The 15,959-nt window shown below is 44.3% G+C and overlaps 1 protein-coding gene across 4 annotated transcripts in view; it reads left to right on the forward strand.

Annotated features, from left to right (window-relative positions):
* LOC307222199 (uncharacterized protein) overlaps window positions 1-15,959 on the forward strand; it is an 82,523-nt gene that overhangs the window by 19,499 nt on the left and 47,065 nt on the right. For 2 of the 4 annotated variants that reach the window (XR_013841624.1, XR_013841625.1), the window contains 2 exons: window positions 350-500; window positions 10,084-11,683. The exons of 1 other annotated variant lie outside the window; for it this stretch is intronic. The gene's annotated coding sequence lies outside the window, so the exon portion shown is untranslated. Of the gene's footprint in view, window positions 1-349; window positions 501-10,083; window positions 11,684-13,057; window positions 14,237-15,959 lie in introns of those variants that run through there. One more of the 4 variants, XR_013841623.1, reaches the window with a different exon arrangement.

Raw genomic sequence — 15,959 nt, forward strand, 5'->3', positions numbered from 1 at the left:
GTGTGTGTGTGTGTGTGAGAGAGAGAGAGAGAGAGAGCGCTTGCCCACTCTTGGTCTGGTTTGTTGCATTACATTTGCTCTTGTGAGCTGGTGTTATTTGGCTCCTGCAGTTTATTTTAATTGCTTTGGAGACCCAGCCTCCGGCTCAGCTCTCTAGCTGCCTGCTGCTAGCAAACGCTCCTCCAAACCCCAAGCATCCCCCAGCTGTACTTTCGCCTGCCAAGAGAGGTGTCTGAATAAAATTGTGTTGTGTGCAGAGAAATGGGTGATGCGTGTACACACAGAGACGCACGCCCCCTACTCGCCGGCTGGCTAAAAATAGCTCTCTCTTGCTCTCTCTTGTACATAGATTTTCTGCTGCTCTAGGTTCCACGCCTCGCTCCTGGTTCGGCTAGTTGGAGATGTGGGCGCTCATTAGGGCTTTTAAGAAGGATCGAGATGCGAGCGCTTTCCAAAAGCACTGGAGAAGCACCATCCCCTCCCCAAATGTGCTGCCAGGTGTGTTATGTGTCTTATAACTAGAAAAAATCTGAATCACATAGGAGGTTGCCTGACAAAGTCAGACAATTGCTCCATCTAGCATTGTTTTGTCTACATGGACTGGCAACAGTTTTCCAGTTTTTCAGAAGGGGGACATTCCCAGCCCTGCTAGGGATTGAACCCGGAACATTCTGCATGCCAAGCATATGCTCTACCACAATGCTACAGGCCTTCGCCTTAAAACATGAAGATGTTTTGTACTGAGCCGGTCCATTGGTCCAGTATTGTCTGCACTGAGTGGCATGGCTTTTCAGGCAGAGGGCATTCCCAGCCCTTCCTGGAGATTCCAGGAATTGTACCTGGGACTTCCTGGATGCAAGGCAGATGCTCAGCCACTGAACTATAGCCCTTCCCAGAACCAGCTCCCTAGCACAGAGTGGTGGGCTCCCCAATCACTGGAGTTCTTCATGCACAGCCTAGGAATTCATCTGTTGTGGATTTCCTGCATCAAGCCAGGGGTTGCTTTACCCACCATTTTTGTTCTGCTTGTTTGTTGTGTTGTATTTTTAGTTGTTGATTTTAGTCTTCTCTATGTGACCTTTTGTTGCTGTTTTTACCTTGAAGGGTGGGATATGCATAACCATCCAATTGTGCAAACAAATCCTTTACGTGCTACTCTTGCTGTGTCGTTAATCTTCCACAAGATGGCACCCAGAAGTACCACGTTTACTACCCTGGATTTAATGAAGGATGTAAATTCCAACTACAACACAGAATGTTCCATCTCCAGATGATGCACATTCCCTTCTCCAACTTGAGGAAATCAATGTGATAGGATGACTAGGACTTCTATACCCCTGATAACTAGTATTCTGACAATTAGATCACTTAACCAGGTGAGTCTCTCAGCACCTCAAAATTTATTGTTCATTGGATAGACCTCTCTGAGAGGAGGGGAAATTCCCTTCCCCCAGATTCTGAACTGGGAGCAGCGGCTCAGACCTTTTTTGAGAGAAAGAAGGCTAAATCAGCTCACAAATCACTCTTTTCTCGAGATTTCCTTGCAGTTTGTGCAATCCAAGGCCATTCAAAGGTGCCACAGTGCCTGGCTGTTTTAATTATTTGCACTCTCATCAGAGAGGTGGGCTTTCCTGGTGAGAGTCACCAGGTCGTTTTTGGAGATATAAAGGCTTGGTTAAAAATTTGGCCTTATTAGAACAACATCTGCCTTCCTTAAGAGCTCTCCTAACACCTGGAGAGCTGGTCCTCTGTTACTGGTATCCTGCTACTTGATGAGTTCTGCTTTTTAGAGCCTTGTATTGTTTCAAACGCCGGTATATACTAATACTGGGTTATATCAAAGGTTAATTCTACTCAGATTGAAAGTGGTGGACATGTTTAACTTAGGTTTATTGATTTCAATGGATATACTTTGACTAGAACTTAGTTGGGGTGCAACCCACTGTTATTTATTGCTGTTGTACCCATGGACATCTATCTGGTTGGCCACTGTGAGAAGAGAATACTGGACTAGATGCAGCAGCCAAGATATTATTATGAGCAATAGAGAGGGAGGGTTGTTGCCTTCATGCCCTGCCTGTGGTCTTCCTGCAGCCATCTGACTGGCCACTTTGAGGACAGGAGACTGGACTTGGTGGGACTTTGGTCTAATCCTGCAGACACCTATGGCTGGGAATGTATCTTGGTACAAAATTCTGGGGACTCTTTACTCACTGTCAGCCAGCGTAGACAATACTGAGAAGGATGGAGCAATAGTCTGAGTCAGTGCAGGTCTGCTTGCTATGTTCCGAAAGTGCCCTGTGGCATGATTTTGCCACTCCTGGAGATTTTAAAATCTTGCACAAAGCTTCCTTTTCCCCTTTGCTGGCTTGAAAGGGATGTTTATGCTGCTATGTCTCTGCTAGCTTTTAGGGGAACTTCTCTTATGCTTCTTTTATATTTGCTTATAACTGGTTTTATTGTTTTAAATTTATTGTATTTAAAAAAAAATATTAGTGAGCCACCCAGATGTATATACTGTAAATGCAAGAAATAAATCAATGCAAGAAATAAATAGCCCTCTGTAATGTAAACAACACCTTTGGGAATCCTTCCTATTCCATCCTTGGGTCTGATGCAGTGGGGGGGGGGGACCACATTTGCGCAGAGTGCAGCAGAATAATATAAGACTGCCATGTGCAGCCACCTCCAGGGAATGTGGCATTGAGGGAGGGGGAATAATAAATCATACTGTTTATTTTTAGAAATGCTGCTGGTAAGCTGTTGGGCATTGCTGCCTATGCAGGATCTCCTATGCACTCACACATCCCTCCATTGCACCACTTAGTTCATCATTGCGTCATCTTGCAACAGTGATTCTTTGGCATGCACGAGTATTGTGTGATGCTGGCTGGGTGTGTTTGCTTGCTCAGGTCCCTGTGGTGGGAGAACTGGCTAGAATAAGCCGACAAGAGGAGGCAGCATGGAGTGTGTGTCTGTGAGTGTCCATGGCAGGATCAAAAGACGCAACTTTAGCTCTCCTCTTAATTCAAAAAAGCTAAAATGAAATCAGAATCGGTTGGATAGATCCTGCATGAGATGTACTTCATGGGCAAGCCCCGTGTCTTATGATCACCTATTGCATTTAACTTCGCTGTAAAGATTTATTCAGCGTTGTGTCTTTTATAATGTTCCTCTGCTAGTGCATGTTCGAGAAACTAAAGTGAGGGATGGTGGTCCTGTTAGGTGATTTTTAGACTTTGGGTGTAACAGTCTTCCAGGGGGGCTTTTGGGATGGCAATGTGTCTGAATTTAATGATCTAATGGAGACTTCCTCTTTACATGGTAATGTATAGTCCTTCACTCCATCCAAAAAAGCCAGCCCAATCATTCTGTTGAGTAGACCCCTGGATAACTGCTCCAAAGATTGGTCTTGACAGTGCAGCTAGCAAGGAAGGTGGAATTCACAGGGAGGGGAGGGTATAACACCTCTAGGTAAAGGTAAAGGGACCCCTGACCATTAGGTCCAGTCGTGACCGACTCTGGGGTTGCGGCGCTCATCTCGCTTTATTGGCTGAGGGAGCCAGCATACAGCTTCCGGGTCATGTGGCCAGCATGACTAACCCGCTTCTGGTAACCAGAGCAGCACACAGAAACACCGTTTACCTTCCCACCGGAGCGGTACCTATTTATCTACTTGCACTTTGACGTGCTTTCGAACTGTTAGGTTGGCAGGAGCAGGGACCGAGCAACGGGAGCTCACCCCGTTGCGGAGATTCGAACCGCTGACCTTCTGATTGGCAAGTCCCAGGCTCTGTGGTTTAACCCACAGCACCACCCATGTCCCTATAACACATAAAGAAAGCCCTGAACAACTTGAGACGAGGATACCTTGAGGACTACCTGATTCCTTATATTCCAGGTTGATTAGTGAGAGCACCTGGATGGGCACCATTCGCTTCAGAAACCTTATTAGCCCCAACCAGTTGGTGTTACCAGATCCATGCTTTAACTTTCAGGGATCTCTTGAAGACTTTGTTATGCCAACAAGTCTCTGCAGTTGTTTAAAATTTTCTTGAGTATCCAGCCATTTTAATGATTGTCCTGATATATATTTTTTTAAATAGGTTTTTAAAAATGTTTTTATGGTGTTGTCCACTGCCCTGATGTTTTATGAGAGGGTGGCATATAAATAGTGTTAATAAAAATAAATGGTGGGGAGTCTAGCTCTCAATCCAATAGGGCCAGAGGTGAATAACACAGTCTAGGGCAGGCAAGACTTGGGGTTGTAGCCAAACCTAGTCCTACTCAGAATAGACCCATTGATATTGACAGGCATGACTAACTTAGGTCAATGGGTCTACTCTGAGAAGGACTTAGTTGGAGACAACCCTGAAATTCCACATGCAAGAAGCTACAGGCTTATGGGATCTCCTTTCCTTTCCTCTAGCACAGGCATAGGCAAACGGCCCTCCAGAAGTTTTGGGACTACAATTCCCATCATCCCTGACCACTGGTCCTGTTAGCTAGGGATCATGGGAGTTGTAGGCCAAAAACATCTGGAGGGCCGAGTTTGCCTATGTCTGCTCTAGCATCTGAAGGTCCACTAACCCATAGGTCTTCAATCAGTGGGTCACGAGGCTACACCAGGTGGGTCTTAGCAAAGTTAGCATGTGCAACTTTTATGTAAACCCTGTGCCCTTTCTGGTCCTTTTCCTCATCTGGTGATGCATTTCCTCCTGTGTGGTGATGCATAAGTGGACACCCAATGCACATTTCCTGCCCAAAGACATCCCTTCCAGCTGCTTCTCCTTCTAGAGCCTGAGTCTCCCCACTCAATTCCATTAAGCGTTTCCTTCTTTTTAATGATAAACTCCTAGGGGGGAAATCACCAATATTTACAACCCTTATAATCTCCTTCCACGTGGCCAGGTGCTTGTTTATATTTATGGGATTTATACTCCATCCTTTACCACAGAGATGGGAGACCTTAGGCTCTTCAGATGTTACTGAACTACAACTCCCATCAGCCCCAGCAATCATAACCAATGGCCTGGGATGGTGGGAGCTATAGTTCAGCAGCACCTGGAGGGCCAAAGGTTCCCTATGCCTGCTTTACCAGTTGATCCTAGGGTAGGAGTACATCTATCAGAGATGGGGAACCTGTGGTCCTCAAGGTGTTGTTGGCATCTAATGGCCATCAGCCCCAGCCACCATGGCCAATAGTCAGCTATAAGTGGGAGTTGTAGTCCAGCAACACTTGGAGAACCCAATTCCCCCACTCTTAAGATGCATCAGGAAAACAACACATATAAGTAACCCAAAATGTATATGTGACTCTCGGTCAGTGCTTTTTTTAAAGAAAAATAGGTGCCAGTACTAACCATTAAGTTGTTGCAGTAAGTGCCACACTTTTTAACAACAACAAAATAGAGGTGCAGGTACTGCATGCCCTTGAGTACCCCCTGGGGACCCACTGCTCTTGGTCCTCTCAGTAAATTGGGGACCCAGCAAAGGGACCGTCACTGTACTCTGCAACCACACCTGCCTATGCCCCTGTTGAACCCTTCAGAGGAATGTGTTGAGGTCAGGATCAGGGACAACCAATGTTCACTCAGTGATTCCTGCACTAAGCCATAAGAACCTACTGGATCAGGCCAAAGGCCCATTTGGTCCTGCAATTTCATCTCACAGTGGCCAACCAGATGACTCAATGGGAAATTCACAATTTCCCAGTGAAACATCAACTCTCCCCACTTGTGATCTACAGCAAACTGGTATTTGGAAACATCCTGCCTCCAACAGTAGAAGTAGAACATAGCTATTGGGCTGTCTCCAGTTAGTCCTACTCAGAGTAAACCCATTGAAAGTTATAGGCAGGACTCGCTTAGTACCACTAGTTTCAATGGGTTTAGTCTAAGACTTAGTCTAAGCCCACCATAGCTTAGTAGCTTAGTAGCCGCAGCAATGCTTCCAAATACCAGTTGCTGGAGACCACAGGAGGAGAGTGTGCTTGGTGCTCAAATCCTCCTTGAGTTTCCTGCAGGCATCTGGTTGTCCACTGTGAGAACACGATGTTGGATTAGATGGGCCATTGGCTTGATCCAGCAGGGCTCTTCTTATGTTCTTGGCCATAGATGGTCTCAATCGATGGTTGCCTCCAACTAAGTTTCACTTACAGTAGACCCATGGAAGTTAATGGACCTAAGTTAGCAATGTCCATTAATTTAAATGGCTCTACTTTCTGTAGGACTAACATTGTATACAACCCAGAGTTTTTTACGCTGGTATTTGGTACCCGAAACCACATCAATGCATTTATCACTGCTGGATAGAACAGAATGACTAACATCTAATGAGCACATTTATGGACATCTGTTCTCCAAATTCATAAAATGAAGAAAACTGGCCAGCTATTTTTAAAATGCAAAGGTGGAAGGGGTTGCAAGTATGCGAATTAATGTAACCAAGAAACCACAGTGAGATCCACAGGGTAGCAGAGGCAGGGACCTACTAACAGATGCTTGATCTCCATTTCTTTTTCTTTCCTAAATTGGGTTGATAGCAATTAAAGTCAAGCATTAGTAAGGAGATGAAAGCTTTTACGGGACTACTTAACACCTAGAATTTAAAAACGAATAAACAAGAAATAAGCAAGGTGGGGGGTGGGGAGCGTATTTTCCACCCTTGCCATTTATGCATCCATGCCACCCACTCATGCAAAGAGACATAATAAATCACACACCTGCGTGCGCAAGGCCCCACTGAGCATGCTCCTGCTGCTAGGGCCTACTAAATAATAAATGGCATGACACAAGCGATAGCAAATGTCAGGGAGCTCTGCCGTGCCTCGGCACAGATCTGCCAGCTACTGCTTCTTGGCGGTTGGAAGATGCACAACAGGACATGCCCCACTTCTGTGGGATCACCAGAAATATGTCCCACAGAATACTTGGACAGGCAGAAAGGCAAATTCCTGGATTGTCAGCTGTCTACAGATAACATAGCATCAGGAGAGCCTGCTGGGTCAAGCCAGTGACCCATCTAGTCCTGCATCCTATGGGAAATGGCCAACCAGGTTGCCTACAGGAAACTCACAAGTAGGACCTGAGTGCAACAACTCTCTCCAACTACAATTCCCAGCAACCGGCATTCAGAGTCCAACAACACCTGGAGGTCCAAACTTTCCCCACTGTTGCAGGGTAACAAATTTTGGCTGGCCCACAGCCCTCCAGCTAGGAGCCGTTGGGCCCCAACAAATGGCTACTAACACTGGTGGCTATCTCTTACTTTCACTGTTGGAGGCAGTAATGCTTCTGAATACCCGTTCCTGGAAACTGCAGAAGGGGAGAGCGCTGTTGCACTCAAACCATGCCTGAGTGGCCACCTGATTCCCTGATTTCGATGTTGCATTTTTATCCTGTAACCCCCCTTGGAACCTTGTGGTGAATGGCACACAAGAAATCCTATAAGAGGCAATATGTCTCTGAATGTCAGTTGCTGGGAATCACAAGCGGGCAGAGTGCTGTTGCACTCAAGTCCTGCTTTTAGGCTTCCTCTGATAGGCATCTGGTTAGCCACTGTGAGAACAGGATGCTAGACGACATGGGCCTTTGACTTGATCCATTAGGGCTCTCCTTATGTTCTTCTTAGGTTTGCACTACTGAGAATGCCTCCTGTCTGAAATCCTACAGAGTCACCGCAAGTCAGTGTGGACAATACTTGGTGGACCACTGTTTTGGCTCAGTATAGGGCAGCTTTCTGTGTCCAGGATCTAGTAAGCTCCTCTGTTTAGGAATGACAACATTTCAATTCTTTCTTGTGCTTTCCCCACAATGAGTAGTAAATGAACAGTAAACAATAGCAATACCAGTAGAATAATAATTGAATTCTGGTGCTGGTACTACTAAAAGGGTATGTAGCTATGTTGCATTGAAAACCACAGAGGCATGCAAATGGCAGAGGCCAACAATCCACTGAGTTGTGTTTGCTGATGTGATATTAACGGAATGCAAATCCTGCCTGGCACCAGCACTGCAAAAAAACCTACCGAAGACACAATAGTCTCTATGTTCGCCTTGATTTGCATCATGCACAGCCAGTCATGCTTCTAAAGGGCTTGGTCTAATGCTACTGGGGCAACATGTTAGCTCAGTCATTGCACTTTTTAACAGCTGGATCATGGGATAGCCCACCTGATTCACACTAGTGCAAGTAGATAAATAGGTACTGCTGTGGCTGGAAGGTAAACAGTGTTTCCGTGTGCTCTGGTTTCTGTCATGTTGCACGTTACACCAGAAGTGGTTTAGTTATGTAGGCCACATGACCCAGAAAGCTGTCTGTGGACAAACACCGGCTCCCTCGGCCTGAAAGCAAGATGGGCATGGGCGCCACAACCCCATAGTCGCCTTTGACTGGATTTAACCATCCAGGGGTCCTTTACCTTCACCTCATAGCTGAGTGATTTGAAGAATCCTGTCTAAAGTCCACCACTAGCCACCACATAATTGTGTACATGCATTTTAGTGTATGTGCAAGTTTGGTTTTTTTACTAGGTCCAAAGCAAATAAATTAAGGTATGTTTTTAAAGCCAAAAACAGTCATCCATAGGCATCTGTGTATAATAGCCATCTTTAGCTTAGAAGGGGTATTCTGTGTGTGTGTGAGAAAAAGGATAGTGCTTGCCATCTGCTTTATTACTTTATGTTGCAGAGCTAGTTTCGATCTTAGTATAATGACAACTGAATTAATGCGATAAAGGGTAAAATCACATTATGAGACTGAAGAAGTGGAGAATTTGAAAAACAGGAGGTTTTAAAGACAGCAGATTTTTAAAACTGGGCTGAGGTGTGCAAAAAAGAGATTTGCCTCATGGTATAAAACATTAAAAATAGACAAGAGGCAGTTCATAAGAACATAGGAAGCTGCCTAACATTGTGTCAGACCATTGGTCCATCTAGCTCAGCACTGTCTACACTGACTGGCAGTAGCTCTCTGGGGTTTCAAATGGATCTTTGCTATGGCCTGTTGGATCAGATCAAAGGCCTATCTACTCCAGTGTCTGTTTTCACTATGACCAACCGAATGCCCCAAGGGGAAGCCCGAAAGCAGGACCTGAGTGTAGCAGTGCTCTTCTCATTTGTGACTCCCAACAACTGGAGTTCAGGGGCCTAATGCATCGGACAGTAGAGAGAGAAAAAACAGGCAGCCTGGTGAGAAGCCACTGATGGCTACATCACTATTTATTTGTCCAACCGCCTTTTAAAGCCATCCAAGTTGGTGGTCATTGCTACATCTTGCGGTAGTGAATTCCATATGTTAATCATGTGTGGTTTGAAGACATACTTTCTTTACTCTTTCAACATTTCTGTTTTGTTTGGTTAATCAGGTTTTTAGTACAGTGGTATCTTGGGTTAAGTACTTAATTCGTTCCGGAGGTCCGTTCTTAAGCTGAAACTGTCCTTAACCTGAAGCACCACTTTAGCTAATGGGGCCTCCTGCTGCCGCCGCACCGCCGGAGCATGATTTCTGTTCTCATCCTGAAGCAAAGTTCTTAACCCGAGGTACTATTTCTGGGTTAGCGGAGTCTGTAACCTGAAGCGTATGTAACCTGAAGCGTATGTAACCCAAGGTACCACTGTACTATGAGGGGATTTTTTTTTTGGGGGGGGGATCTCTCTATTCACTTTTCCCATTCATGATTTTATACCTATGACGTCCCTACCCATCTTCTAAAAGCCATCTCAGCTAAGTGGGCCCCATGCATAATTTAATGGCAAAACTCTGCACCACTGCTATTTAAAGGTTACTCCTCTCCAAAGTGGAGAGTGGCTACCCAAGTACTTGAACTATTTGTTTAACTTCTTTAAAAGCACACACAACACTTTTACGTTTGGTGTCTCAATCTAAACGTTTCTCTCCCCTAATAAGTGATCATTTTAATGACTCCCACAGGAGTCTTGCTCAAGCTTTTTGGCTAATGATCTTGCTTCACCATGCAACTGTTTGGTTGCCTGATCCCTGGAGTGGCAGCTTAGAAGAAGTTTTTGCTCCATGTATGCTCTGTTGCATGGAAACATCCATTTTACAAGTTCATTTGTGAAGTAACAGGTGCTGACTCGAGAGGCTGAACAGGGTTCCCTTGTTGACGAGAAGCCGGGCCTGTGCTGTAATTGGATCCTGGAGGACGAGGAGAGTGTGCAGAACATCTCATGCTGTTTGGGAGCATGGCCAGGGTGTGTATGTGTGGGGAAAGACACGCTCCCTTGAACAAAAACAAAGCTGAAACAAAGGTGTTACAGGCTGCTGCTGGAATAGCCTCAAAATATACACTATACTTTTAAAGGATATTTATGAGGAGAGTTGGGAAAGGTTCAGAAAAGGGCAACAAAAATTATCAAGGTGGTGAAGCAACTCCCCTATGAGGAAAGGTTGCAGCATTTGATTTTTTAGTTTAAAAGCAATAAAGAAAGAAGTGACATGACAGAAGTTTATAATGTTATGCATGGCATGGGGTAGGTAGATAGAAAAAGGTTTTCCTTTCTCTCTCCTAACACTAGAAATTTGGAGATCCAGTGAAGCTGAAGGTTGGAAGCTTCAGAACAGATAAAACAAAGGACTGCTTCACACATCACATAGTCATATTATGGAACTAATTCTCACAGGAGACAGTGATGGCCACCAAGTTGGGGTGCTTTAAAAGATGATTAGACAAATTCATGGAGGATAAGGCTACCAATGGCTAATAACCCCGATTACCAGGTTTTACTGCTACGGTCGGAGGCGAGTAATGCTTCTTAATACCAGTTGCTGGAAATCACAGGAGGGGACAGTGCTCTTTTGCTCAAATCCTGCTTGAGGGTTTCCCATAGGCCTCTGGTTGGCCACTATGGGAACAGGATGTTGGACTCGATGGCCCATTGGCCTGATCCAGCGGACTCTTCTTCGGCACTTATGCATATTCAGTTCAGTAACAGCACAGCAGCAGTATCATGCAAAGGCTTTTAAAAGCCCAGCCAGCCCCCATGTGAGGGTACCAATCTGGATCAGGCCCCTGTGCTGGCAAATTGCGAAGAAAAAGCATTGTCCTCAAGGGAAAGACATGACTGTAATTTAGCCACAGAAGTGGGGACTGGCGCCCATTGCGTCTGGTGAGGCAGAAGGCAGGTGGAGCCAGAGCCATTGACAGGTGAAGCCAACCATTTCTGCTTTCTCCCCTTCCTCATCCTCCTTGCTGGTTTCTACAAAGGCATCACTGAGAATGAGGAGGAGGAAGATGACAGCCAATTTCACCCCCTCTGTTGGTTGGAAGAAAGAAGGTAGTTAGGAAGGAGGGAGGGAACTGAGTTCAGGCTGAGGTTGGTGGGGCAGTGACCCATTTGCTTTAATGGACTAGTCTCCATTGGCCCACAACATGAAGGTAAAAATGTCTCCATCTCCCACTAAAGATGCAACTGATTTGACAAGTGTCTTGTGTCTCGATATTTGAGATGGGGAAACCTGTGGACTTCCAGAAGTTGTTATAAAAACTGGGGCTGGGGTATGAAAACAGGGTGTGGCCATTTTGTAGACGTGTGTGTGTGTGTGTGTGTGTGTGTGTGTGTGTGTACCAGTGACAATAAACCCTCTAAAGCAGCCCAATTAAGACTGTATTCAGGGGATGATGAGTGTCAGTTGCAGACCAGGGTGAGAAGCAGAATGGATTGGAGTACAGTGGTACCTCGGGTTAAGCACTTAATTCGTCCCGGAGGTCCGTACTTAACCTGAAACTGTTCTTAACCTGAAGCACCACTTTAGCTAATGGGGCCTCCTGCTGCTGCTGCGCCACCGGAGCACGATTTCTGTTCTCATCCTAAAGCAAAGTTCTTAACCTGAAGCACTATTTCTGGGTTAGCGGAGTCTGTAACCTGAAGCGTATGTAACCCGAGGTACCACTGTATCCTGGGGAAGGGTGTGGCTGCTTGGTTGGGATCCTGAACAAAAGCACGTCACATTGTAATATTTTTTTGCAGCTCCCACTTGTGCATTCTAATGGGTTACCTGAAATGATGTGTTTTGAACGTGGTACTTTCAAATTCCCTTGTGCTTATTAGATGGGTTAGCAAGAGGAACCGTCTGGTCAGGAACCATACATTTAAACCAAATGGCTCCCCCACCTCCCCCGCATAATTATGGGAACTGTAGTTTGTTACAGGTGTTGTGCAAGGCAAACTACAATTCACAGGGTTCTTTGAAGGAGGGAGACATGAAGTGTTAGAAATGTGCTTTAAATGTATGGTGTGGATATGACTAAAATTATGGGGAGTGCATTAGAATTCAGGTGCCTTTCAGCTTTTCTAAAATATTCCATTATACTCAGAAGCTCTTTCTCTGCACATCAGCTCTGAAGAACTTCTCATGATCAAGATTGTTGCTAATCTTTTAAATTCTCTATTTTCAGAAGGTGTTTAAAATAACCCCTTTGTTGCATAAGAAACAGTCAAGCTGAAAGGGGGGGAATGTAGACTTTAATAATGTAACTAGGGAGACTGAATTAGTTACTCCCACCTTTTTTCTTCCTCCTGTGCTAGCTGAATATTGTTTAATGGCTGAGAATTAGGCTTTTAATTTTTTTTGTTTTGTTTTTTTTGTTTTTTGAAAACCCTAAAGTGCTAAGGATGTGCGCTCTACAATCTGCTTTCTGAGACCTTCCTAAAGCGTGATGCAGTTTTATTCAGTTTTATCCCAAAAGCAGGAGTTTATGGATTGTTTGGAAAGCGTAGTGCATGCCAGTGCTGAAAAGAGCTGGTTCCTTTCCCTGGAGCGTGTAATACTTTCTTTCATAACCTTTTCCACTTAAGATGCTTCCATACTAGATGCTTACTGTGGGAATTGCAATTTGCTCACTCAGATTTCGTGGGGAATCTACATTATGATGTCATCATCAAATGGCTGTTTTTCTTAGGTATCTACCCCATCCCCCATCCTGTGTTGCTTCCTGTATTTTTCAGAAAATTTTAAAGGGGGGGGGGGATAGAACTGTAATGCAATCTCCAGTGGTATGGATCACCTTAGTACTACCCTTACATTTTTTTAGAAGAAACATGACTTCAACCAGCTCTGTGATATGGGCAGGGCTGGCCCCAATACATTTTGGCACCAAAGGCAGACCCCAAAATGGCACCCCATTCCCCACCAGGGAAGAAGGCATGAGGGAAGATCTGTATCAGGAACAAAGCGGGAAGGAACATCAAAATCCGGACCTGCTACCCTAGTGGATCCTGCCGCCTGAGACAGTTGCCTCACCTTGCCTCATGGGTGGGCCAGCCCTGGATGTGGCCATGTATCTGCTTCACATGGGTTAGAGATGAAGGGGATAATTTTGATGCTGTGCACATTTAAAGGGGAACCTACCTAATGTTCCCCATTATGAAGCAATACAAGAACTGAAACACAGCTGTCCTTTGAAACTTGCACTTTTCCAGATTTTGCAGTGAGCACAAAAATGCATGCGAGGTACAATGTGCATATAAATGTATGTATTAGTCAAAATAACCTACTAAATGCATTATATATGGGGAAACTGTTTTGTAAAAATGGATATATTAGGCAAAATTGCATACAAAAAATTCATGGTAGGGGAAATGCTGATGATGAATCTTCACAAATACTTTTTTCTTTTCTTAAATTGCATACTGGTGTGGAAATGTGGAGAACTAAACCACTGGAAGAGTGAGAAACTGAAACATTTGCCCAGTGGCAGATTTTGGGTTTGCAAATTTCAGTGGCACCTTGTGCAACATGAAAATCCCCCCGCCTCTTGCCTTCTGTTTGAAGTCATTACTGCGGCACCCTCTTGGCTTAGTGTCCATTGCAGGTGAACCGGTTGTGCTCCCCTAAATCCGCCTCTGATTCACCCATCCCTAACTTGGATCTGGAGTGGCGAACAGAAGGGCTCCTTCCATTTAAGGAAATGACTAAGAGCCATCAATGCTGATGCAGGCAGCCATTTCCAACCCCTGTATAAAATCCTCTCGTACACACTGTATTAAATACAATTAAGCAGGAAGCAACATGGGGCTACTTCCTGGAGTATTTTTTAAAAAATGCTTTTCTGTCTGGCAGAAAACTTCAAACTTACATAAGAATGAAAGCAGCCCTCTGATCACCACCTAAGTGCAGTATCTACATTTACCCCTGGAAAGTCCTGTCCCCCATATGGATTTTTTTAGGATTTCCCCTAAAAATCTGCATGGAATTAGGATGGGACAGACTTCTTTTGTACGTATGCAGGCATGGATGAAAACCATCCATTCCTAGCACGGGTGCCCCATCTCTGGGTTAGACCTTGAAGTCTTTGATATATGAGGTCTAGCATTTATTTTCTCCTACAATACTGTTCACTTTTCATATTACTGTAGTCCTTCCAATTTACTCAGTTGCTCATAGTCAATAAGTGCTTTCTAGTAGTGAGTCCCAAAATATCTGAAAGACAACTTCCTTTCCTACAGACACTCTCAGGTGGCAGAGGGGGCTCTCTTACAGGCTGGGGCTTCCCACCTTGCAGTCTATTACTTTTAAAATGCCCTGTTGAAAAACACAGCTTCAGCTTAAAAATAGAATCATTTCCCCCCGTATTCAGACTAGACTTACAGCCTGCTCCATCCTGGAAGATCCGATGAACAGAACACAGGAAGCTGCCTTATACTGAGTCAGACCACTGATCCATCTAGCTCAGTCCTGTCTACACTGACTGGCAACAGCTCTCTGGGGTTTCAGGCAGGGCTCTCTCCAAGGTAACAGTGCAGTAAAATAAAATTCAGAGTCCTGTTCATTTCACCAAGAGGTGAGGTTGGGATTAAATTTATTTTAAAGAGGTTTCCAATTGACATTAAAAACCCAAACTATACCAGCTTAATTTCATCCTCAAAAATAGCTTACAGGACTTCTGCAAGATACTCAGAATTAGTCATATATGGCTGCTTGCTTCCTTGCTGCATTTCAGCTTCCCCAAATGGCGGGATGTGTTTTTTCACACAAAATCATCTATCAATAATTGATGTCATCATTATGGTTGCTTCTGAGACACATAAAGATCCAGACTTGTCCAGATGTAGCACCACCGAAACAGAGGGGATGGGGAGAGATAAGCAATCCATTCTTTTTGGATTTGGGGGAGCTATTAATAATTCAACTTTGCTATTCATAACTTTTTATTATAAGGTGACTCATTTAAAAAGAAACAGCAACCAGATAAAGAGTTATTTTGTTTTGTTCTCAAGATTTCATTATAAAGATGCAACTGAAGAAAGCTATGTTATGACCCATGGCAGTGGGGCTAGATTCTCTTCCCAATAATTGCTGATCGCTCACTGATTTTATTTTAGTTTTGAATTTGGCACTTAGCCAGTGCTGAAAATTATGATCCTCCCCACCCCACAATAAATGTAGAGAAGATTTATGTGAGTACAATATCACAGCTTAACCTTTTAATCTTGCATTTTGTTTTGATCTCTTGGCTGTATATATTCTTATTGAGCTCAAACCATTCTTAGCCATGCTTAGTATGGACTAGAGGGCAGTGGTGTCAACCATGTCTATTACGATGTTTGTGGATTATTCCTCTACAACCTACTTGCAAAAGAAGACAAACTTGCATAAGATTTGCATATGTTTTGTTCCTGTACAAATCAGGGGCACACACAGATAATAAATGTCTGATGGACAGAATGAACAAGTGAAGCTTTTCCCATAACTGTATTTTCATATTAGAAGAGGCTTTCATGATATTCTACCTGTGACACAGTTGTTAAAGGCACAAGAACCCCATTTTCCCACAGTGCCAATCCTAAACTAAAGCCAAGGCAACTATTCTAACATACCCCAAAGTAAACCCCATTAAGCACAAAGAGATGTACTTTTAAGTACCGTATTTTTCGCCCTATAGGACGCACGGTCCCATAAGGCGCACCTAGTTTTTTGGGGGGGAAATAAAGGAAAAA

The sequence above is a fragment of the Podarcis cretensis genome, assembly GCF_951804945.1.
Source record: "Podarcis cretensis genome assembly, chromosome: 8".
NCBI lineage: Eukaryota > Metazoa > Chordata > Lepidosauria > Squamata > Lacertidae > Podarcis > Podarcis cretensis.